At 39.3% G+C, this 26,054-nt stretch overlaps 1 protein-coding gene across 1 annotated transcript in view; it reads right to left on the bottom strand.

Annotated features, from left to right (window-relative positions):
- Positions 1 to 9,686, bottom strand: part of LOC109422084 (heparan sulfate glucosamine 3-O-sulfotransferase 6) — a 357,781-nt gene extending 348,095 nt beyond the window's left edge. Inside the window, exons 1-2 of the mRNA XM_029854701.2 lie at positions 9,571 to 9,686; positions 9,106 to 9,349 (exon numbers count right to left, since the gene is read on the bottom strand). The gene's annotated coding sequence lies outside the window, so the exon portion shown is untranslated. The remainder of the gene's footprint in view (positions 1 to 9,105; positions 9,350 to 9,570) is intronic.
- Between the last annotated feature and the right edge of the window lie 16,368 nt (positions 9,687 to 26,054).

Raw genomic sequence — 26,054 nt, 5'->3', positions numbered from 1 at the left:
CTTTTAAAAATCCTTCAGAAATTTCTCCAGAATTTATCCAGGGATTCCTAAAGGAATTCTTAAGATATTCCACCAGAAAATTCACCAGGAATCTCACCAGCAATTCGTCCAGGAAATCTAAAATATTTCTCCAAAAATACCTTAAAGAATTTCCACAGGAATTCCTCCGAGATTACATGAGTTCCTCCAAAAATCCCTTCAGAAAATGCTCCTGAAATACCTCCAGGATTTTCCCCAGGAATTCCTCCACTGATTTCTGCAGAAAATCCTAAAGAAATTTCCCCAGGATTTCTCCCAGGAATTCCTCCAGGATTTCCTCGAGAAATTTCTACAGGAATTCTTCCGTGGATTTCTTCAGGATTTTTTAAGGATTTTTTCGGGAATTTCTGCAGGAATTTCTCCAGAGAGTCCTCTAGGAATTCCTCTAGGTATTCCTCCAGAAAATCCTCTAAGAATTTCTCCAGGGAATCCTCCAGGAATTCCCCAACGTATTCCTCCAGGAATTCCTCTAGGTATTTCCTGGTATTCTATGTAATTCCGTTTTTTTACGAATTTATCCAGGAATTTCTCCAACAATTTCTTCAGGAATTGCTCCAGAGATTCATAAATGAATTTCTTTAGATATTCATCAGAAATCCCTCAAGAATTTCCTCCAGGAATTCATTCAGAAAATACTCGAGGAGTTCCTCCAGTCATTCCTCCAGGAAGCCGCAAATAGTTTTCCAGAAATTCCTTAAAGAATTCCTCCAGCAATTCCTCCAGAAATTTTTCTTGGATTTCCTGCATAAATTTCTTCAGGAATTTCTCCAGAAAAAAAACCTCTAGGAAATCCAATTGGGGTATCTTCTAAAGATTTCTCCTGCAATTCCTCTAGGAATTCATCTATGGACATATCCAGGGGATCCTCCAGAGATTCCACCAGGAAATTCCTCCAGGAATTCTTCTAAGAATTGCTCCAGAAAGTCTTCCACTGATTCCTTTGGGAACGCCTCCAGTGATTCTTTCAGAGATTCCTTCAGGGATTCCTCCAGGAAATTCTTCCAAGGATTTCTTTAAGAATGCTTCCAGGGATTCTTCCGGAGATTCCGCCCGGGAATCTTCCAGGAATTCGTCCAGGGATTTGTGAATGAATTTCCCCAGAAACTCATCCTGGAATTCCTCCAGAAATTCCTTCAAGAATTTCTCCAGAAATTCATCTACGGATTGCTCCGGAAATTCTATTACGAATTCCTCGAAGGATTCCTGCTGAATTTACAGGAATATCTCCTCTAGGAATAAAATTCCTCCCGGCATTTCTCCAGGAATTTCTCTATGCATTCTTTCAGAAATTCCTCCAGAAATTACGCTCCAGGACTTTGTCTGGATACAGAAATGTATCCAGCACTTCTCACAGAATTCCTCTGGGTGTTCCTTCACGAATTCATTCTGGAATTACTCCAGGAATTTATTCAGGAATTTCTTCAGGGACTCCTTCAGGCATTTCTCCAGGTAATCTTTCAGAAATCTCTCCAGGGATTCCTCCAAGAATTTCTTTAGGGATTTCTCCAAGAATTCCTCCTAGGATTGGCCCAGGAATTTGTCCTGGGGTTCCTCCATGCATTCTTCTAGGATTTACTCCAGCAATTGCTCCAGGGATTCCTCCAGTATATCATCCAGCGAAATCTTCCAGAATTCTTCCAGAAATTCCTCCAGGTATTCCGAAATTCCTCTAGAAATTCTTCCAGGAATTCCTCAAGAGATTTCTTCAGAAATATATCGATCAATCGATCAAAAACGATCAATTCTGACTATACATGTCAATGGTTGCTCCTCCGTGATTGATCTGAACTGGTACCAGTTGCACTGTGATCCAACTGAATAAGGGGCTGGGACATTCCACTTATTCTCAAAGTGCAATTTTAGCAGCTCATGCATATTAGATCAATAACGGCGCCGGCCAAGTCCTTATAGTCAGCTGGGAAGGGAAATGAATGTTAGAGTGTGCTGGTTGTTGCTACTAGAGACCGAGAGCACTCTGCGTCCCCACAACCCGTACGGACTGGGGTATTTGTTAGACGGAAAGGATGGGAGATCTGGGAGATACCGTTGGGTCGGTAATGCGATCCATGGATAGGGTTATTTATAGTGTTCGTGATAGATTGTGTGGTGAATAAGGTGAATAAGGTCAAGCGGCACAGCACGCTTTGGTTGCATAACTTATAGGCGTTATATATACACTGTGCTGTGAGTGGAAGTTGGAAGGGAGGGAAACGACTTTTTTCAATTCGTTTCTGGTTCTAGCGATGGCTATGAACATATGAATATACATGAGTTGTATATGTAGAGAAGAGAGAGTGAGAGAAAGTGGATAGAAAGATAAAAAGTAGGATGAAAAGGACGGGCCAGGGATTGAACCCATGACCTTCTGCATACGAATCAGCAGCGGTAGCCACTAGACCACCAAGCCCGTCCAAAATTTGTTCAGAAATATATCCAGAAATTACTAGAGGAATTTCTCCGGAAATTCCAGGAATTCCTTCAAAAACTTCTCTAGGAATTCCTCCTGGAATTTCTCGAGGAATTTCTTCTGAAAATTCGCTAGGGATTCATCCAAGAATTTCTCCAGGGATTCCTCGAAGAATGTCTCAAAAGATTTCTCCAAGAATCCTTCTAGGAATTTCACCAGGAATTTATCTAGAAGTTCTTCAATTGATTCCTCCAGGATTTTCTGCAGAGACTCCTCCACGAATTGTTTCACGGATTCTGCCAGGAATTACTCCATACATTCCTCTAGAAATTCCTCCAGGAATTCCTCAAGAGGTATCTTCAAAAATTTCTCCAACGATTCATCCAGGAATTCCTCCGGGATTTTTTTCAGAGGTTTATCCAGGAATTCTTTCAAGGATTTCTCCAGCGATTCCTCCAGATATACACTTTTTAAAATCCTCCAGGTATTCCTCCAGGAATTTTGACAGGGTTTCCTTCTTGGATTTCTCCAGGAATCCCTCCAAGAATTGCTCCGGGAATTCCCTTCCTGGAATTTAAAAATATCATAAATTCTTCCATAATCTTTTCCAGGGGAGAATTTCCCAAGAATTTCTCCAGGATCACATGATTTTTTTTTATTTACTTAAAGGATTTCTAAAGGAATTTCTCCAGTCATTTGTATGAAATAATTTTAGAGTGATGCATACAGGAGCCAAGAAATTCTTCAAGAAGTCATCCAGGAATTCTGTGACTGTGAATCATTAACGGGAAAGTTAAAATTCTTAACCCGGCTCAGTAGTAAGGTTTGCATCGATAGGGGATAGTAACCGATAAGTAACAGTTTTCTAAAATGTTCACAGGTATTACACGCGTATTGAATTTATTGAATTCATTGAAATAAATAGTTAAATTAAATCTAAATTAAAAACCTAATGTAGCGTTGATAATCAAGTAAGTAAAACTATAAAATACCAAACAAAACAAGTTAAAATTAATCATGCAATGTGCTCTTCCAGCCTACAATATAAAACTTAACCTAAAACTACTTGCTACGAGAGGAATCTGTGAGAAGAGACTAATCTGTGAGAAGTAAATACTATTGTTAATGCCCTAAAATTGTGACTCAATTATAAAAATACATTGCAGTTAAAGTTGCCCCGATACTACAACTGTGTGGTCCTGCTTCTAAAGAAATCAGTCCGAACAAATTCTTTCACACGTATCTCCAAGAAAAATCATCCACAGATTTGTTCAGGAATCCATCCATGAATTTCTTTCAAGAATATCCCCTGCAGCTCCTACAAAGATATTCCTTTAGAAACTCATCCTGCGATTATTTTAGGAATATATCTTGAGTTTCTTTTTTCCTCTAAGAAATCCTTCAAGAAATTATCCATTGTTTTTTTCAGGAACTCCTGCAAAGTTTCCTATAGGAATTTTTCCAGGGATGTTTTGAGCGTGTTCCTTCAGAAAGTCCTTCAGGTAGAGATTCTTCCAAAAAATGTCAAGGGACTGATGCATAAATTGCCCCGGGAATGCCTCAAGGGTTTTCTCCAGCGTTTGTTTTAGGATTTATTTTAAGATTTCTTCAGGACATTCCCCAGGGATCTCCTTCCGAAGTTTGTGTAGGGAGTTCTCCATAAATTTCTCTTAGAAAATTTCCAGGAAGTTGCATAAAAATTTCCAGGGATTCCTTCAGGAATGCCTCCAGTAGTTTTTGTTTTCAGAAGTTACTCAGGGATTCCATCAGGAATTTTTACAAAAGTCCTCTACAGATTCTTCCAAGCCAGACACATGTCACTGAAGGTCGAGGCAGCGCAGAAATTAAAAAAATAAAACTATTATGAGCTCGAGATAAAAATAATTGACGAGTAAAGAAAAACCCTTAATCTTTTAGAAATTTGTCATCACTACCAGCACCACGCTGATTTTTGTAGCACAGTCAAGCTTTTTTCAATGCATAGAACAAAATACAACAACATGACTGCTGAAGAATTAAATAAATGCTTATAGAACTTAATCTTATTATATTCAATTTCATCGGATAACGTTTAGTTATTGAAGCTAGTCCGTATAAATTTGCTAAGGGTGCATGCCCCATTCTTGATTCTTGATTCTTGATTCTTGATTCTTGATTCTTGATTCTTGATTCTTGATTCTTGATTCTTGATTCTTGATTCTTGATTCTTGATTCTTGATTCTTGATTCTTGATTCTTGATTCTTGATTCTTGATTCTTGATTCTTGATTCTTGATTCTTGATTCTTGATTCTTGATTCTTGATTCTTGATTCTTGATTCTTGATTCTTGATTCTTGATTCTTGATTCTTGATTCTTGATTCTTGATTCTTGATTCTTGATTCTTGATTCTTGATTCTTGATTCTTGATTCTTGATTCTTGATTCTTGATTCTTGATTCTTGATTCTTGATTCTTGATTCTTGATTCTTGATTCTTGATTCTTGATTCTTGATTCTTGATTCTTGATTCTTGATTCTTGATTCTTGATTCTTGATTCTTGATTCTTGATTCTTGATTCTTGATTCTTGATTCTTGATTCTTGATTCTTGATTCTTGATTCTTGATTCTTGATTCTTGATTCTTGATTCTTGATTCTTGATTCTTGATTCTTGATTCTTGATTCTTGATTCTTGATTCTTGATTCTTGATTCTTGATTCTTGATTCTTGATTCTTGATTCTTGATTCTTGATTCTTGATTCTTGATTCTTGATTCTTGATTCTTGATTCTTGATTCTTGATTCTTGATTCTTGATTCTTGATTCTTGATTCTTGATTCTTGATTCTTGATTCTTGATTCTTGATTCTTGATTCTTGATTCTTGATTCTTGATTCTTGATTCTTGATTCTTGATTCTTGATTCTTGATTCTTGATTCTTGATTCTTGATTCTTGATTCTTGATTCTTGATTCTTGATTCTTGATTCTTGATTCTTGATTCTTGATTCTTGATTCTTGATTCTTGATTCTTGATTCTTGATTCTTGATTCTTGATTCTTGATTCTTGATTCTTGATTCTTGATTCTTGATTCTTGATTCTTGATTCTTGATTCTTGATTCTTGATTCTTGATTCTTGATTCTTGATTCTTGATTCTTGATTCTTGATTCTTGATTCTTGATTCTTGATTCTTGATTCTTGATTCTTGATTCTTGATTCTTGATTCTTGATTCTTGATTCTTGATTCTTGATTCTTGATTCTTGATTCTTGATTCTTGATTCTTGATTCTTGATTCTTGATTCTTGATTCTTGATTCTTGATTCTTGATTCTTGATTCTTGATTCTTGATTCTTGATTCTTGATTCTTGATTCTTGATTCTTGATTCTTGATTCTTGATTCTTGATTCTTGATTCTTGATTCTTGATTCTTGATTCTTGATTCTTGATTCTTGATTCTTGATTCTTGATTCTTGATTCTTGATTCTTGATTCTTGATTCTTGATTCTTGATTCTTGATTCTTGATTCTTGATTCTTGATTCTTGATTCTTGATTCTTGATTCTTGATTCTTGATTCTTGATTCTTGATTCTTGATTCTTGATTCTTGATTCTTGATTCTTGATTCTTGATTCTTGATTCTTGATTCTTGATTCTTGATTCTTGATTCTTGATTCTTGATTCTTGATTCTTGATTCTTGATTCTTGATTCTTGATTCTTGATTCTTGATTCTTGATTCTTGATTCTTGATTCTTGATTCTTGATTCTTGATTCTTGATTCTTGATTCTTGATTCTTGATTCTTGATTCTTGATTCTTGATTCTTGATTCTTGATTCTTGATTCTTGATTCTTGATTCTTGATTCTTGATTCTTGATTCTTGATTCTTGATTCTTGATTCTTGATTCTTGATTCTTGATTCTTGATTCTTGATTCTTGATTCTTGATTCTTGATTCTTGATTCTTGATTCTTGATTCTTGATTCTTGATTCTTGATTCTTGATTCTTGATTCTTGATTCTTGATTCTTGATTCTTGATTCTTGATTCTTGATTCTTGATTCTTGATTCTTGATTCTTGATTCTTGATTCTTGATTCTTGATTCTTGATTCTTGATTCTTGATTCTTGATTCTTGATTCTTGATTCTTGATTCTTGATTCTTGATTCTTGATTCTTGATTCTTGATTCTTGATTCTTGATTCTTGATTCTTGATTCTTGATTCTTGATTCTTGATTCTTGATTCTTGATTCTTGATTCTTGATTCTTGATTCTTGATTCTTGATTCTTGATTCTTGATTCTTGATTCTTGATTCTTGATTCTTGATTCTTGATTCTTGATTCTTGATTCTTGATTCTTGATTCTTGATTCTTGATTCTTGATTCTTGATTCTTGATTCTTGATTCTTGATTCTTGATTCTTGATTCTTGATTCTTGATTCTTGATTCTTGATTCTTGATTCTTGATTCTTGATTCTTGATTCTTGATTCTTGATTCTTGATTCTTGATTCTTGATTCTTGATTCTTGATTCTTGATTCTTGATTCTTGATTCTTGATTCTTGATTCTTGATTCTTGATTCTTGATTCTTGATTCTTGATTCTTGATTCTTGATTCTTGATTCTTGATTCTTGATTCTTGATTCTTGATTCTTGATTCTTGATTCTTGATTCTTGATTCTTGATTCTTGATTCTTGATTCTTGATTCTTGATTCTTGATTCTTGATTCTTGATTCTTGATTCTTGATTCTTGATTCTTGATTCTTGATTCTTGATTCTTGATTCTTGATTCTTGATTCTTGATTCTTGATTCTTGATTCTTGATTCTTGATTCTTGATTCTTGATTCTTGATTCTTGATTCTTGATTCTTGATTCTTGATTCTTGATTCTTGATTCTTGATTCTTGATTCTTGATTCTTGATTCTTGATTCTTGATTCTTGATTCTTGATTCTTGATTCTTGATTCTTGATTCTTGATTCTTGATTCTTGATTCTTGATTCTTGATTCTTGATTCTTGATTCTTGATTCTTGATTCTTGATTCTTGATTCTTGATTCTTGATTCTTGATTCTTGATTCTTGATTCTTGATTCTTGATTCTTGATTCTTGATTCTTGATTCTTGATTCTTGATTCTTGATTCTTGATTCTTGATTCTTGATTCTTGATTCTTGATTCTTGATTCTTGATTCTTGATTCTTGATTCTTGATTCTTGATTCTTGATTCTTGATTCTTGATTCTTGATTCTTGATTCTTGATTCTTGATTCTTGATTCTTGATTCTTGATTCTTGATTCTTGATTCTTGATTCTCGATTCTTGATTCTTGATTCTTGATTCTTGATTCTTGTAGAGATTTTTGTTAGAGATTTTTGTTAGAGATTTCTTATTCTTTGAATCATAGGCTGCGAGTGATTTAATTTTCCATCGAACTATTTTGCCCTCTGCTTATTTGTTGTGCAGTTTGTGGTGATCGGATTGATAACTCGGTAGCAGATTTGACCTTCTTTTGATTAATTGAAGAGAAACCAAATAGAATCTAAGGTATTGTTTGTTAGAAAAAAATCTATTTTCTGTTAGCAGACTCTTCTTGTCTTGTATAAACAGCTAGGGCACGTTTTCAAGAACAGGTTTCAAACTTTCTTCAAGAGTTGAGTTAGAAAACAAAGAAATTTAATTTGTAAAAGTTATAGGGAACTTTTTCTTAGGTGAACCATCTTGCCCCCACTTAGCACACATAATATCTTACCTATGGTAGCCTAGAACCTAGAACAGTCTTCCATTCAATGTCTTATCTACAATTCTCCCATTTCGCTGTAAAGGTATTATCCCTGCAATGGCGCCGTTTCCCTTCCACCCACGCACGCACCGGAAAATCTGGAAGCCGCTCCGGCCACTCTGTTGGCTGTTGATGATTTTCATTCAGCTTTTCGTCCCGGCGGAGTATCGTCAGTGCCGATAAATTCTCTCGCTCTCACTTTCAGGACGACGAAACCAGCAGAAGCACATGCAATAACAATAACACCAACCAACCAACAATAGCAGCAACATACCTACTACCGAATAACAGAAGCATACAATTTCGAGGAGAAATCAAACTTACTTATTGGGGAGTCTGTCGAATCCGTGCGGAACCGATTATTAGCGGGAAAATTCGATCCAGAACCCGTTCAGTTCTTCTATTCAGCAGGCATAATGAGACTTTCTTCTATGGAAAAACTTTTCCCGAATAAAGCCTCCTACTCGAGGAACGTGTTTCTATAGGACGTAATCAATGTAGGGTGATCGGTTTAATACGCGCCACCGTTGGGGTTAATCGACCCAACCTGGTTCAGTTTCTTCTCAATTTGAAGGCTAAAAATGGAACGAGCTCACCAATTTATTTGACAAACTTGGTTTGATAAATAAAAATGTCGTTTAATGTGTCAAAACGCGTATTATAAAGTCCAAAGTTGCAAAGATCATTTGGCATATTTCTAAGTTCGTGCGAAAACACATAATTTGCCAACTATTTTTCAAAAATCCATCTCTTTGCTTTTACTTACAATGTTAATCGATTGGCAATTTTCAGTAATTGGAAGAAAACCTATTGAACTTCGGTGTGCCGGCAACTAGAATGGACATTTTTATGTGGATCATGCTTAAAACGAGTCATTCCTTAGTGGGCGCGTGTTATCCCAACTTCCCCTACCTTTAGCTCAAAACAGCAGCCTTGTTGTAACCAGGATCTCACACTCGTTGACTTGGTTTCCTATCGATTCTCTCCTTGTTTTTGTTCCCTTTTTTGCACAGGGCCTACTACACTGTATTCGCAACACTGAACCAGCTGTGACCTTCGTAGCTGGTCGTCGTTCCTGCGCCTACTATTTTGCCTCCAGCATGGCCCCCATCAAAACAGGCACTGGAAACTCGCCCGCATTGCAACTATTCCTGTGCTGCGACAGGCGCGTAACGCCATTATTGTCCACACGTATTTACATATAGATAGAGGTGGCAGACTGCACGGCGACCCGGTTAAGCTTCCGTTCGCCAAGGTGAACGAAATTTCCGTCTGTTACACCGGACCCGGTCGGTCACACACACTGGAAGCTCTCCAAATAGATACCCCCACCACACACGTGGCAGCCAGGAAGCTACGCTGCGACCCGGTTCTTACGCCTCCACTCTTTCCTATATGTAGCTAGCTTGCTTGGATGCAGCTAACGCGACAACGAACGCACGGATCAACCGACCGACACCGGGGACGATGCCTCCCGAGAAGCTTCTTATCGACACAACGACCCGCGAGAGACTGAGCTGAGATGAAGTCACAAACCGAAGAACGAAGCTGGGAAGACCACGACGACGGACCGAACCGAACCCGCACCGCCACGGAACGGACAGATGTTCGGATTCCGTTTTTGGGATCGGGATCGAAGACGGAAACGTGCGTATTCGCCGCGCGCGGGTAAACAGCTTCATCTGCTCTCGTTCACGTAAATTCACGAGATCGTGACATCGCGTGAGCAGAGCACGCGCGCGTTACCAAACGGGAGAGGATGTAAAGCGATTCTTGGCGCATTCCTTCACAGCACGATAGACACAACAACGCAAAAAATGAGAGATTGATGATTATGGTGATGCTGATGACGACGATGATTGCCATGTTTACGGTTCTCTCGGAAATTGTGTCGATGCTCTTCTGCTTCTTTGGGCACCGCACCGAGGATGAATACCTATAGTAGACAATGTAGCAACGGAGCGACCGATAGAGGTAGACCGGAAGTTTTCTAGAAAGAGGCACACCGTCGCGTCGGATTGTGAAAGGATGGATAGTCGGTCGGTCGGTCGCGTGCTGTTTGTAAATAGAGATTAGCTGGCTGATGATCGGAAACGGTGTATTAGCGCGCTGTAATCTGCCTCTAAGGGTGGACGTGTTATGCATACTGATTACAGAATTCACACTTGTTTTCCCTTCTGCGCGGGATCATTATGAATATGCAATGCGATAAGGGACGTAACATGCTGCCGGCCACTGACTGTTACGAAGATGTGCTCGACGTTTAGCACAAAGTGATGGTTGGTTGTGTGCGAAAAGGTTCTGCATACATACATACATACATACATACATTTATTTGCTCAACATCGCATTTAAGATAAAACATAATTAACAATAGTACGCAACAATACTCGGTTTGTGGCGGCCACTTTCCATCCTCCGTAACGCCCAATGCTCGCAAAGTCACGCTCCACCTGGTCCACCCATCGTGCTCTCGGCGCTCCACGCCTTCTTGTGTCAACCAAATCAGTAGCGAGCACCAACTTTGCAGGGTTGTTGTCCGGCATTCTTTCAACATGCCCTATTCACCGTATCCGTACGACTTTAGCCACATTCTGGATGCTGGGTTCGCCGTAAACTGCAGCGAGCTCGTGGTTCATCATTCTTCGCCACACACTCCGCCGAAGATCCTTAGCACGCGTCGCTCGAAAACTCCGAGTGCTTGCAGGTCCTTCTCGAGCATGGTCCATGTATCGTGTCCGTAGAGGACCACCGGTTGCGTTTTGTACATGGTGCATTTAGTGACCCTGGCGACGAAATAAGGACTAAAATCGGAAACTTGGAACATGGAATTGCAAGTCACTAGGTTTCGCAGGATGTGACAGGATAATTTACGACGAACTACATCCCCGCAACTTCGACATCGTGGCGTTGCAGGAACTTTGTTGGACTGGGCAGAAAGTGTGGAAAAGCGGGCATCGAGCGGCTACCTTCTACCAAAGCTGTGGCACCACCAATGAACTGGGAACAGGATTTATAGTGTTGGGCAAGATGCGACAACGTGTGATCGGGTGGCAGCCGATCAACGCAAGGATGTGCATGTTGAGAGTTAAGGGCCATTTCTTCAACTACAGCATCATTAACGTCCACTGCCCACACGAAGGGAGACCTGATGACGAGAAAGAAGCGTTCTACGCGCAGTTAGAGCAAACATACGATGGTTGCTCACCGCGTGACGTGAAAATCGTTGTCGGCGACATGAACGCGCAGGTAGGAAGGGAGGAAATGTACCGACCGGTAATCAGGCGAAACAGCCTGCACGCCGTATCGAATGATAACGGCCAGCGATGCGTAAACTTTGCAGCCTCCCGTGGTATGGTAGTCCGAAGCACCTTCTTCCCCCGCAAAGATATCCACAAAGCCACCTGGAGATCACCCAACCATCAAACAGAAAACCAAATCGACCACGTTCTAATCGACGGTAAATTCTTTTCGGATATAACCAACGTCCGCACATACCGCAGTGCGAATATAGATTCGGATCACTACTTAGTAGCTGTATGCATGCGCTCAAAACTTTCGACAGTTATCACCACGCGTCGAAGTCGAACGCCGCTGCTCAACATCGAGCAACTTCGTAACGTAGAAGTGGCTCAAGACTACGCGCAGCAGTTAGCAGTGGCCCTACCAACGGAAGAGCAGCTTGGCGCAGCTACACTTGAAGATGGCTGGAGGGACATCCGATCCGCCATAGGTAGTACCTCGGATACAGCACTAGGTTTCGCGACTCCGAATCACAGAAACGACTGCTACGACGGCGAATGTGAACAGTTGAAAAACGAGAAGAATGCAGCATGGGCGAGAATGCTGCAACACCGTACGAGAGCGAATGAGGCACGTTACAAACAGGCGCGGAACAGGCAGAACTCAGTCTTCCGGATGAAGAAGCGCCAGCAGGAAGAACGAGATCGCGAAGCGATGGAAGAGCTGTACCGCGCTAAGGACACACGAAAGTTCTACGAGATGCTGAACCGCTCGCGCAGAGGCTTTGTGCCACAAGCCGACATGTGCCGAGATAATCACGGGAATATTCTCACGAGCGAGCGTGAGGTGGTCGAGAGGTGGCGGCAGCATTACGATGAGCACCTCAATGGCGACATTGCAAGTACCGGAGGTGGCGTGGTAACAGATCTAGGAGTATGTGCACAGGACGAAAGACTTCCGGCCCCTGACCTTCAAGAGATTGAGGAGGAGGTTGGCCGGTTGAAAAACAACAAAGCCGCTGGAGCAGATCAACTACCAAGCGAGCTTCTAAAATACGGTGGAGAAGCACTGGTGAGAGCACTACACTGGGTCATTACCAAGATTTGGGAGGAGGAAGTATTACCGGAGGAATGGATGGAAGGTATCGTGTGTCCCATCTACAAAAAAAAGCGACAAGTTGGATTGCGGGAACTACCGCGCGATCACACTACTGAGCGCTGCCTACAAGATACTCTCTCAAATTTTATGCCGCCGTCTATCACCGATTGCAAGAGAGTTCGTGGGGCAATATCAGGCTGGATTTATGGGTGAACGCGCTACAATGGACCAGATGTTCGCCATCCGCCAGGTGTTGCAGAAATGCCACGAATACAACGTTCCCACACATCACTTGTTCATCGATTTCAAATCGGCGTATGATACAATCGATCGAGAACAGCTATGGCAGATTATGCACAAATACGGATTCCCAGATAAACTAATACGATTGATCAAGGAGACGATGGATCGAGTGATGTGCTTACTTCGAGTATCAGGGACACTCTCGAGTCCCTTCGAATCTCGCAGAGGGTTACGGCAAGGTGATGGTCTTTCGTGCTTGCTGTTCAACATTGCTTTAGAGGGTGTAATAAGGAGAGCGGGGATAAACACGAGTGGAACGATTTTCACGAAGTCCTTTCAGCTGCTTGGTTTCGCCGATGATATTGATATTATTGCTCGTAAATTTGAGACGATGGCGGAAACGTACATCCGACTAAAGAGTGAATCCAGGCGAATCGGATTAGTCATTAATGTGTCGAAGACAAAGTACATGATGGCAAAGGGCTCCAGGGAGGAATCACCGCGCCCGCCACCCCGAATTCATATCGACGGTGATGAAATCGAGGCGATTGAAGAATTCGTGTACTTGGGCTCACTGGTGACCGACGACAACGACACCAGCAGAGAAATTCAGAGGCGCATTGTGGCAGGAAATCGTTCTTACTTTGGACTTCGCAGAACTCTACGATCGAATAAAGTTCGCCGTAACACGAAGTTAACCATCTACAAAACGTTGATTAGACCGGTCGTCCTCTATGGGCACGAAACATGGACCCTATGTGCAGAGGACCAACGCGCCCTTGGAGTTTTCGAACGGAAGGTGTTGCGTACCATCTACGGCGGAGTGCAGATGGAAGACGGGACTTGGAGAAGGCGAATGAACCACGAGCTGCATCAGCTGCTGAGAGAACCAACCATCGTCCATACCGCGAAAATCGGGAGGCTACGGTGGGCGGGTCACGTCATCAGGATGTCGAATAGCAACCCGTCTAAAATGGTTCTCGAGAGTCATCTGACCGGTACAAGAAGACGTGGTGCGCAGCGAGCTAGGTGGGTCGACCAAGAGGAGGACGATCTGCGGAACCTACGCAGAGTGCGGAACTGGAGACAAACAGCCATGGACCGAGTGGAATAGAGGCGGCTACTATGTACAGCAGAGGCCACCCCGGCCTTAGCCTGACCGGTAAGGTAAGTATGCATCAAGTAATGGTGACTTATCATACAAATCAATCAGTAAACCCGACTTGGACCCATATTCACGTTTCAAGAGCACCAATCTTAAAAATTCTAAAACAAACGCGCTCGATTTGGTAATGCTGCCTCTTTTTGCAAGTGAGCAAAGCCAGAATTAACAAGTGCGGCATGGTTTGATGTTTCGTTCGTAATTTGTATGCAAAATTTCAATGGTATTTATTGATGTTTCACCTTAAATAAAATTGATTGATTGATTTGTCTTTATTAAAGAGGCTTTCAGTCCTTGGCTGGTTCGCCTCTACCTTAAATAAAAGGTGCCTTTTGTGATGCCAGCTATAAAAGACCATGCGCCCCCACAATCGTTTTTCTTTTAAAGGGTGATACGGTCAAAATTTGGTCACACAATTTGTTTCATAACTTGAGACTGTGTACACCAAAACAGCTGATTTTTGGACCAGTAATGCTACATTATATGTAGCTTATACCATAAAATTTTCATCAAAATCAGTTTAGTATGTGCGGAGGGTTCTGTCACATTCGCCCGAAAACCATTCGCCCGAATTCCAAATGCCCGAATGACAAACACCCGAATGTAACAAACGCCCGAAAGTCATTCGCCCGAAAAGACCATTCGCCCGAAAAGACCATTTGCCCGAAAACCATAATGATCTAGAACACTTTTCTGAAATCAGTTTAGACGACGTCCACGCGTATGGCTGAACGCCATTATTAACTAAAAGTTATTGCAACCATTTACATCAGAGGTTTTTGCTTTCTTTGAACACAGTCTGATTTAAGACTTATACTGTTACAAACATTTTCGACAATATAGCTGTGGAAACATTGATTGGAATTGTCCCTTCTTTTGTTAATAGGTATTACTTTCCAGTTTCACCTTCAAGGAAATTAAATTCAACTTTATGTCATTTGTTGCCAGAAATTTGCCCTTCTTGCAATCATAGGCTGTTCTTTTAAGTTATTATGTTATGGGGAACCTTGGCGTTTTACGTTTTTACATCTTCTGGATTCCAAACATAATTTCAAAAGAACAGCTTGCTCAAACAAGAATGCTGAATTGATTATTATTGGCGCTAGTCCAGCTGTTCTTGCGATTGGTCGGGTACTAGGTACACCATGGGCCTGTCCTTAAACATTCATCATGGCAAACCAAAAAAAACTTGACCTAAGAAATTGCATGGAATTGGCGCATGACTTTCGGGTAAATGGTCTTTCGGGCGAATGGTCTTTTCGGGTGAATGGTTATTCGGGCGAATGGTCCTTTCGGGCGAATAGTCTATTCGGGCGATTGGTCTATTCGGGCGTTTGTCATTCGGGCGAATGGTTTTCGGGCAAATGTGACAGAATCGTGCGGAGATATTGTGAATCCTGAAAACTGCAATTTTAAAAAGTTGTACAAAGAGGATTAAAAAATAAGAACACATTTTCACTCTTTTATTTATAGAGCCAGAAATACTGAACCAATTTCAATGAAAATTTTTCTGTATGTAAAGTATACATATCAAAATGTTGTGTAAAAATTTCATTCAATTTGATCCAACAATTACAAAGTTATATTTGTTTAGGTGGTCAAATTTTGTCAAGTTAAGTCAAATTTTGGTCACACATTTTTTTCATAACTTTAGACTGCGTACATCAAAACAGCTGATTTTTGGATCAGTAATGGTCCATTATATGTAGCTTGTACCATAAAATTTTCATCAAAATCGGTCTAGTATTTGCGGAGATATTGTTGAACCCTGAGATCTGCAATTTTATTTTTTTTTTTCACAAATAAGAACCCATTTTTACTGTTTTATTTATAGAGCCAGAAATACTTAACCGATTTCAATGAAAATTTTTCTGCATGTGAAGTATGCATATCAAAATGTTGTGTAAAAATTTCATTCAATTTGATCCAGCCGTTACAAAGTTATATTTGCTTAAGTGGCACCCGGTCAGTTTTTTCATATTCAAACTGCTACAACTTTGAAAGTATTCCTACAAAATAGATCAAAATTTTACTACGAACATATTTTCATAATAGTATTATACTGTAAAATTTTGATAAAAATCGGAGCAGTATTGGTAGTTCTATAATCAAAATTGTGCTTTACTGACCTTAAATTTCCGAAAATTTCCTATGGAGCGCCTTTGTACAAAATTTTAAAAAGGTAGGTCGATGGTTCTATCTATCAACCAATACTTAATCAATTTTGATGAAAATTTTATGGTATAAGCTACATATAATGTAGCATTACTGGTCCAAAAATCAGCAGTTTTGGTGTACGCAGTCTAAAGTTATGAAAAAAATTGTGTGACCAAATTTTTACCGTATCACCCTTTACCACGTTGCGTTGTAAGTAATCTAGTAAACCCCAAGTGTGTAAGCGTGTAAGGTTGAGCTCTGACAAAGACAAAAAGGCTTTACCTTAATGTGTAAATAGTGATTCTGTACCAAAGAGACCGACCAACCATGTATACCGAAATATTAATCTACTTTGTGCCATTCCTTTCCCATAGTCCTGAGACGAGACTCGCGAAGACGGTCTTCTTTTTCTCCACTTTGTTATTTTTTTCTTCTTCCTATCTGTGTTGACATCATGTTCTGGGCTGGTGGTTCAAACACGTACGTGACCGCATCATCTCACATGCAGTGTGACTGAATCCCATTCACGCACAAAATCATGTGGAGGTGAAATTTTGCATCGCCAAGCAAAGTAATCATTGGAATATTTTGTTTTCAATTTATTTTTGTCAGTACAGGAGAAGAAAATGCTGCTCGGAGTGAATTTTGGCTTCAGAATTTATCTCGGATAGCAATACTTTACCCGTTTAAGGTAACGTAATCAAACGGGCTACAACTGACAGCTCAGTTGGGCTGCACTTGACGTTGCTTTTTTTCCTCTTCGCGAGTCTCGTCTCAGCCATAGTCAACTGATGACAGTAATTCCACCAGGATCCAAATCCAGTTATTTGATCCGTCATCCATCAACAGACCCAATTCAGAGCTATCATCCATTCCCCGTTCCATTCCGTTTCATCGACAATGTACGTACATACTAGTCACCTTCTGCTACGATGTATACGTACGTATAGTGCAGCACAACTCTCACGAGATCTCCCATCGCGATAAGTGCAAACTCCCGTAACGAACCCCCATTTCCGGTGATGGTTCTTGTCTGTTTATAGATAGTTAGTTGCAATCCTACACAATGTGGACCAACCGCTTCGTTCACTCATCGTTCAGTCGTTCGTTCGTGAATCCCAACAACAACGTTCCGAAACATTTCCCCTTACGGATGGAAGCTCTCTTCTCGTTACGCGAACGGCGATGGGTAGCTCTCCCAGGTGCTCGGAAGTGAATTCCCCCGGTTGGATGCTCTCCAGCGAAGCTCCAACTATGGTTTCATAATAACCGTCGGTGGAGATGTGTTACAATATTGGTGTAGATTACATTGTAGAGAGCGTTCTCTGGTATCCTTTTCTCCCAGTCGCTCGTTTAGTTTCAATTGAATGGCAACATAGTTTATCCTTGATCCACATACTATTGGTATTTTTTTTACTCTCATTTGTTCCGTTTTTATTTGCATTCATCTCACACATGGGATCCGAATTGAATTTCGTGTTGATTTTAGCTAGCAGGTGGGATATCATTTTCCGGAAAGCTTATTCGTGTGATGTTGATTTGGGAAGACACAATACCAAAAAAAAGCTGTCTGTATAAATTCTGCGGTAATGAGAACTTCAAAGAAACAAAACCTCCTAAATATGTTATATAGCGTCTCTTAGTAGTTTTTCTCAGACAATTTGAAACAACAATGTATGAGTATTACCGTAGGTAGAAGGAGAGCACGAGAGGTGAGCATCATTATCGCCTCTTCCCATTTCCCACAATCGGTCTACCCAAGATATCATAAACAGTCAATAAATCTTCTGTGAGCTTCGCAACCTAAGATTCAGCGCATTCTCGAATAGACTGTTCCAAGAATTAATTCAACTGTGAGAGCTGAAGCTTCACTAAAACACTACGCTATAGTAGTTAGACACAACCAGTTTCTTATTACAGGATTCAATATGCCAATTGACCCATGCGATTCATGACAAGCGACAATAGTATCAAAGGTTGCAATTAGAACAAGCTTGTGTCCCTCCTCTGTCCAGCTGGGATCCATCGTGCACATAATATACCTCCATTGAATGAAAACAGTGCGGTGTATGTACATAGCGTGGAACAGGAAAGGCAAATAGGTGGTTAATTGCAAAACTATAGAACCCGTAATCTGCTTTTCCGGCTTAGCTTTTGTCGAGGGAAATGATGCGGAACGAATGCCTACGTAGGTCGATGTTCATTCAAGCCGGAAGTCTGTAACAACAGGTGAATCGGCCATATAAAACGAGGCCTTGCATTCAAAGTCCATTAAGCAGAAAATCTTTGAAAAGATGAAGAGGTTTTGTGCCTTTTTGAGAAAGATTTCAAAATTGCGGAAATCACTCAAAGGGGTTTTTCCCTCTTTCAAAATTTTTAGTTAAAAAATAAATAATAATAATAATAATAATAATAATAATAATAATAAGCAGAAAATCTATACTATGTTACTGTCCGCGATGCTCGTTGAAGCATATCTGAATGAATGCATTAAGTTTCTACTGGTATTTCTTGAAAGTTATAAGAATTTGTAGGTTAAATTACAATCAACTATCAGCCTGGTTCAATTGACATTGATATATTGATTATGATGTTATCCAAGACGGGCTTGGTGGTCTAGTGGCCTACCACTCCTGATTCGTATGCAGAAGGTCTTCCTATCTACTTTCGTCTCTGCTTATGCAAGTCATTAGTATATTCGTGGCCATTAACAGAACCAGAAACAGGTAGACACTCCGTTTCCCATCCTTTTAACTGACACAGCACAGTGTTAATTAATCTATATTGTTACCAATGATGGAAATGTTCTCATTGTGAAGCAACTCGCGAGTAAAAAGCCAAGACAAGGCATACTCATGGCAGTGCTGACAAAGTCATTTCGACATATTTCGACATAGCTGAGCCTGTTAATCTGGTATATAAAAAATATGTACGACTAGACTAGTTCTACAAGAAAGTCATGGAAAACCCGCTTTATCTCCAATATTTATGGTGAATGTCACCGAATACCTTCGAAAGTGTCATTTGATATTCATCATGAATATCAATTGATTTTTTCGAGGATAGTCGATGACATTGACATTAAAAATTGGAGTGAGAGCAGTTTTTTCGTTCAAACGAAATCGCTCAAGTAATTTTCGTTCAGTGCATTATTTTTCCGTGACCGGAATGGTCAAGAAATTTAACACAGCAAGCCCCATTTGATTTGACGTTTCGTTTCAGCTCCGCACTAGGATCCAGAATAAAGCGACGCTTTATTATTTCTTGAGCGATTCCTTGCCTGAATTTTCCACGCATCGAGATAGGCCGAGAAATTTCTTGCGATCTACCCATAAGAAGCAAAACGAAAACAAAAACACTCAAGAGTCATTATTCATGGGAAACGTTTCGCATTTTAGTGTGGTTTTAATAGCAAATTTAGTGATTGTTAGCATGGGACACAAAATAGTTATTTATGTAACGAGTTGCAAAATGATGATTTTTACAGCACGAACTCTTGCTTCCTATCATCTTGCTTCCTGGGGGTTGAACGGGATCACTCACATGTTCCATCAAGCTAGACGCAAAACTTGAATCAAGCAAGCTGTGCTAAAACCGTCACAGATTTTCAAGCTCTTGACGTGGTAACACAGGTTGTTGGCCAAACAATTGCAACTGTTTTAAGAAAAGTAGGCCGTAGTGACACTCAAATGGCAAGTATAAAATGCAATTCTTCATTACACCAACAAAGCTACCCGAGCAGTAGAGAATATCTACAGTATAATAAAATATGTTATTTTGGCAAAATAACTGAGAAACAGAAAGAGTTATTTTTGTGTTATCAACTTAACATATCATGTTATAAACTTGTCTGTCATAAGCGGCAAAATAACAAAAATCATTACAAAAAAAATGTTCCTGGAAGACCAGTTGAATAACACAATTTGTTTGTTTCAATAACAACTTAATAATAGTGAATTTGTAAAATATTTCAATAACAAATTTTGAAATTAACAAGTTATTGATAACAATTCAAATCAAAATGAGTTATAAGATCTTATAAGGTCTAAGGGGGACGGGGAGGTTTGTGAAAATGTGACAAGCAATGTGTTAAATATAGGAAAATCCCGTACGAAGTGGAGAGGGGGGACGAAAATCCCCCATTTTAGCGTGACGTACTTAATGGATACTCCCTACTGACACAGTTAGAATGTAATATCAGAAAGAAGAGGAAGAGGAACACTCATTTTTATGTTTTACGCTAACGTAAGAACAAACTGACATTCACAAGACGCGACGCGAGACAAGACATAACACTTATCGTTCTTACAATCGTCAAGGATTTAAAAAATTACCTTTTCTGTCGACCGGTTTCGGGCGCGATGTTGCCCATATTCGGGACAATGTCCGACTGGTTACGCTGTCGTACGATGTTCGTACTCGTCCGCAGAAGAGAAATCTCGCGCTCAGTATCAAACGGGCGTATCTACAATGATCGATTTCTCTTCATCGATTATCTCTTCGGCTAATAACTTAGCCTACAAATCATTTTTGGTTGCGCTTGTTGTTTTAGATGCTAGTCCTAGTCGTCCTTCACCGAAATACATCGAGAGATCATCCGAATATTGGTCGTATTTTCCGGAATAATCCGAAGAGAAAATCGACGAAGAGAAATCGATCGTTGTAGATACGCCTGTATAATACTAAACGCGAGAAATGTTTTATTTGATGGTGGTGTCAGTCAGATCGAAGAGGCACGATGTGAGGGGGGGATCATCTTCGTTCATCAATGGTTCCTCAGTGTTGGTGATGATGATCCCCCCATCACATCGTGCCTCTTCGATCTGGCTGACACCACCATCAAATAAAACATTTCTCTTCTGCGGACGAGTACGAACATCGTACGACAGCGTAGCCAGTCGGACATTGTCCCGAAGATGGGCAACATCGCGCCCGAAACCGGTCGACAGAAAAGGTATTTTTTTAAATCCTTGACGATTGTAAGAACGATAAGTGTTATGTCTTGTCTCGCGTCGCGTCTTGTGAATGAGAGGAAGAGGAACTGACGAGAAAACATGATTTTCTCAACAGGTTAGTGCGAAATGCTGTGAACAACGTCAATCTCGAATGGTGTAGTTTTGATTGCAAAACTTGTTATTGATGTATTATTGATGATCAAATATTTGCTAAGTCCCAATAATTCAAAAATAACTGAACTTGTTCTACAAAAAAAAACATGTTATTGAAATGTTATTTGAAGAAAATATATTAATAGCACGATCATAACAAAATAAGTTTGTCCAACAAAACATGTTATGGAAAGGTAATGCCTCAATAAGTTAATAATAACAAACCAAGATATAAAAACAGATTTTGTGATTTCGTTGTTATCACTTTGATATTCTCCTCTGCTCGGGTAGCCATGAAAATGTTTGACAATTCTCAGGTCATTTTGACAGACCACACACACGCACGAAAAAGACGGATCATATATTCTACTTTATCGATATTGTTGCCGTCCTTTTCATGCTCATGTTACATCTGTCAAAATGACCTGAGAATTGTCAGTCACAGTCGTTGGTGTAATAAAGAATATTGTAGTGCCAAGTTGCAAAAAGTAATTTTACTCCTGTACACTTCTTGAGTTCCATTTTGGCCCCATATCAAATGTGCAAAATTTCAGCTCGATCTGAGAAACTATATTTTAGTGCCACACGCACACCAGGAACTGACATCCCGACTAGAAAATTGTAACAAAAACATAACTAACCATGATATGTATAACTCATGGTGATATGATCATGTTCGACATCCCTGATGTTCTCAAAATACTACCCAAAAATATCACATTTCGTTATAAATGTTGTTCGATAACTCATTGTATTTTAATTTTGTTTGGAGTCTTCGACATTTAGAAAATAATGTAAAAAAAAATGTATCAAATTTTGATAGAAACTAGTAATCCTAAAGTTAAAATTCATATCACATTGTGTTATAATTTAGATCTGATTACAACAAAATAGGTTATTATCTTGATTAGATCAGTGTAGTTTTTGTTACAATTTTAACAATTTTCACATCATACTGCATCTAGTTTATAAAATAATAAGTTATAAAAAATATTATAACATCATTACATCAATATGATACAATCTTGATATAATTTTATAGTCTGGATATATTCTAACTTGAATGAACCTAAAATTTTCCTTCAGAGGGTTTCAGTTTATGGTCTAACATTTCAGCTTTGGTTCAAAATATTCTATTGGTGAAAAATTAAATAAATCATGTTTGAAGATTCTGTACTATTTTGCAGTAATTCAGAGCATTATTTTGATAATTAATTTAGCTTATATCGAGTGTTTAGCGTTTCTTAGCCATACACTGAAATATGTTTCCCTTTTACTGGCATTTCCCAGATTTGCTGGTATGCCATAAACATACAAAACAACTTGCAGTTAAAAGGCGCAGAATGTTGTTAATTGACAAAATGAGAGATGGATTTGTGAAAAAAATCGTGTTCTGGTGGGATTTGAACCCACGAACCCCGTATTCGCTAGACCGATGCTTTAACCAACTAAGCCACAGCTGCGAAATAAAAAGTCAAACTTAACCCAAACGATGCTTGGTCATTGGCCGAAGGTCATTAGGCCTAAGACCATTATGCTGGATGATCATAAGGCCGAATTGCAATTCAGCAATACATACTAATATTGTTCAATGGGTTAAATAAATTCTTCTTTATACTGGCCATTTCAGTACAGAAGCGGCTTACTTTCCATATTAATGCTTTTAATGCTATTAGGCTGATACAAATTTTCTTTTGACTTTTTGTCTCCCCCCCCCCCTTCAAAAATTTTTGGCTGGATTTTGCTTTTTGAGGGGGCAGATAAAAGAATATTAACCCTCTAATACCCAATCCCGCCTTTAGACGGGGTATAGTTTGAGCATTTTTGTAATTTTTGTTTCGTGGAAAATCTTTTTTTATATATTTTTGGCTGATATTTAGGACAGTTCTGTATATCTCAAAATGGTTTTTGGTGTATTTTAAAGCGTATTTACATTTTTTAAAAATCATTGAAAAATTGATGTTTTAGTCACCTTTTAGAAGCCATTGTTTATTTTGTATTGAATCGCTACAATTAACATATTTTAAATTTTTCCCAAATTATTCTATTCTTGTTTAATAGTTTAAGGGAATCGAATACACTCTAAAATTATTTTCCTTAAAATTACACGGAAAATAAAATTTTCTGTGAAAAAAATTTAAAATAATAAAATTTCTAGAATAATCATAAAATCTCAAAATGTTTTCATCTCAAAAAATCCGTTCCCCAAATTGGCTTCCAGTAAAAATATAAAAGTGTGGGGATGTTCAAAAATAAAAATTAGAAAAATCAAAAACTGAAATTCACGAAATCGAGAATTGAAAAGAATCATCTTCCAAAACATGTTTAAATCGATTTTAGATCACGAAAAATGATATTTAGATCAAAATAAAAAATTTGGGTATTAGAGGGTTAATCAAAATTTCGGGTCTTGCTCAAAATTCTTTAACAAATCCGATGAGTTTTTATTATTTTTCAAACTAAATGCTTTATTATTTTTTTCCCCCCCCCCTCGACCAGTCAAAGAGTGGTGGGACAAAAAGTGAAAAAATATTTGTAACGGCCTTCATGAGCTTTATTCTTCTACTCGAGTTGTTTTTTTCAACAACAAAAACATAAATACAGTATATCCAAACCTCCATTTAGGTAATGCGTCGTGACTTGACTCAATAGAATCTTTACCTAAATGGACTTCAAGGTTTGCAAAAAAGTTTAAGAAGGGCGAGTGGATAATAGATTTAAAGGGGAGTCATACGGGGTTTAAGAGGGCTTTCAGTGGGTGGTTGAAATTCAACAGACAGCGAGGTAATGAATTTTTCATTGCTTGAACTTCAGTGTGGCTCATGGGTTGTCAAGACGATAATCAAAACAATAACAAATCTACGACGCAGGAGTCACTGGGCGTCAGTGCGAATGACACTGGTCCGAGGAGGTTTCGAAGGCATTTCAGGTAGTTTCAGAGGATTTTCAGCGAGTTTCAAAGGTGTTACACAGGTGTTACAGATGCGTTTTCAGGAGTTTCGGGGGATCTCAGATGCGTTAGGGGTTCTAGGGGAATTTTGAGGGAATTTCAGCAAGCTTCCGAAATTTTTGACGGGTTTCAGAGGCGTTACGCAGGCTTTTTTGAGGGTTTCGGAAGGGTCTCAGGTGCATTATATGAGGTTCGAAGGTATTTCTGGGAGATTTCTAGAATGCTCAGGAAGCTTCATAAGATTTTGTGCGGAGCTCAGAGGTGTTATACATGCGTTTTCGGGGATTTCGGAGGGTCTTAGATGTGTTATATGGGGGATATCAGGGTGTTTTTTAATGGCATTTGAGGATGTTTTAGAGGAATTTAAACGAGTTTCAGAGGCGTTACCGGGGCGTTTTCGGGGGTTTAGGCGGTTCTAAGTACAGGGGATCCGAGGGGATTTCAGGGGACTTTCGGTGGCATTAAAAAATGTTTCGAATAATTTGCGGAGTTCCTAAGGCGTGCTTCTGAGGGTTTCGAAGGGTCTCGGGTGCGTTACATGGGTCAGATGGAGTTTCAGGGGGCTGTTGTAAAAAGTACAACACTACCTAAAAACCTCGCTCGTCGTATACTGCGCAAACGCGGTGTAGTTTTGGGTTCAAACAGGCGCGCGACCTGAAAAGTTAAGGATTTTTCAGAAGATTTTAAGCGATTTTCAAGGGCGACACAAAGGATGTTCGGGGAGTCAAATACTGGCAAAGACTGGCACTTGAACCTAGCAATTTAGTACTGTAGTTGGAGGAAATGCCAATGCAGAATCTGTAGCTTTCGAGAAAGTTAGCCCAGTTCCCTGAGTTAGTGGATTGGTGTCAAGCCCTGCGAGCTAGCCGTAAAAAGACAAGAACCGAAAAATCCACAAGTGAAGAATGCGAACCGATACCAATGGCAGTCTTCAAATTTTCATTTTCATTGCACTGCTTTTGCGAGGTATGCACTTCAAACGGAATCGCTCAAGTAATTTTCGTTCAGTGCATTATTTTTCCGTTACCGGAACGGTCAAGAAATTTAACACAGCAAGCCCCATTTGATTTGACGTTTCGTTTCAGCTCCGTACTAGGATCCGGAATAAAGCGACGCTTGCTCATTTCTTGAGCGATTCCTTGCCTGAATTTCCCACGCATCGAGATAGGCCAAGAAATTTCTTGCGATCTGCGTACTACCCATTTGATGTGAAAACAAAGGAGCAGGAAAATGCACGCTCCCTGTTTGGCAAAGCATCATTGCTTTGATTTGCTCCTCTCATTTTGCCAAAATACTGCATCATTGATCTAAATCATTCGCTCTGGGTGAGCAGCGTTTCAAACAAAACTTCCATGCGTGGTAGGCCTAGCAACGCTAGTAACAAACTTGATTTGCGTGATGTCGAATGTTTAAAAATCGGAAAAAGCCCTGCCAAGTCCTGCTACCTAGTGGTCATTATATTGTAATATGAGGAATATAAGTGATGCAATTCATTAAATTGGACTTTTAACGTGTTCTAAGGTGTTCATTTTCTTTCAGAACTGAAGTACATGGATCGAAAATGGATGGGCGATCTTTACCCTTGGCACGTTTCAATGAGGAACCGGCGCGGCGTAGTCAAAACTTCTTTTGAGCCATTGCCATTGAGCCATTGAGGTTTAATTTTACTATTTCACCGGTTTCTCAAGCAAGACGCATAATGAGTCATAATGACATTACTAACAATGCTACCTACTGTTTAATTCTATTAATAAACACCTTTCTCGTTTCTAAGTTGTTTGATTTATATGGTGGGATCACTTTGCCCGAAATACCACTTCCTGAAGAATCTATCTCCCAGAACGCGCCGTCGTGGTAGATAAAAAAGTTAAAAATCGAAAAGCAAAATCATGCAGTAAAC

This window comes from Aedes albopictus, chromosome 1 (assembly GCF_035046485.1).
Source record: "Aedes albopictus strain Foshan chromosome 1, AalbF5, whole genome shotgun sequence".
Taxonomy (NCBI): Eukaryota; Metazoa; Arthropoda; class Insecta; order Diptera; family Culicidae; genus Aedes; species Aedes albopictus.
This window is presented reverse-complemented; position numbering and strand designations above follow the sequence as displayed.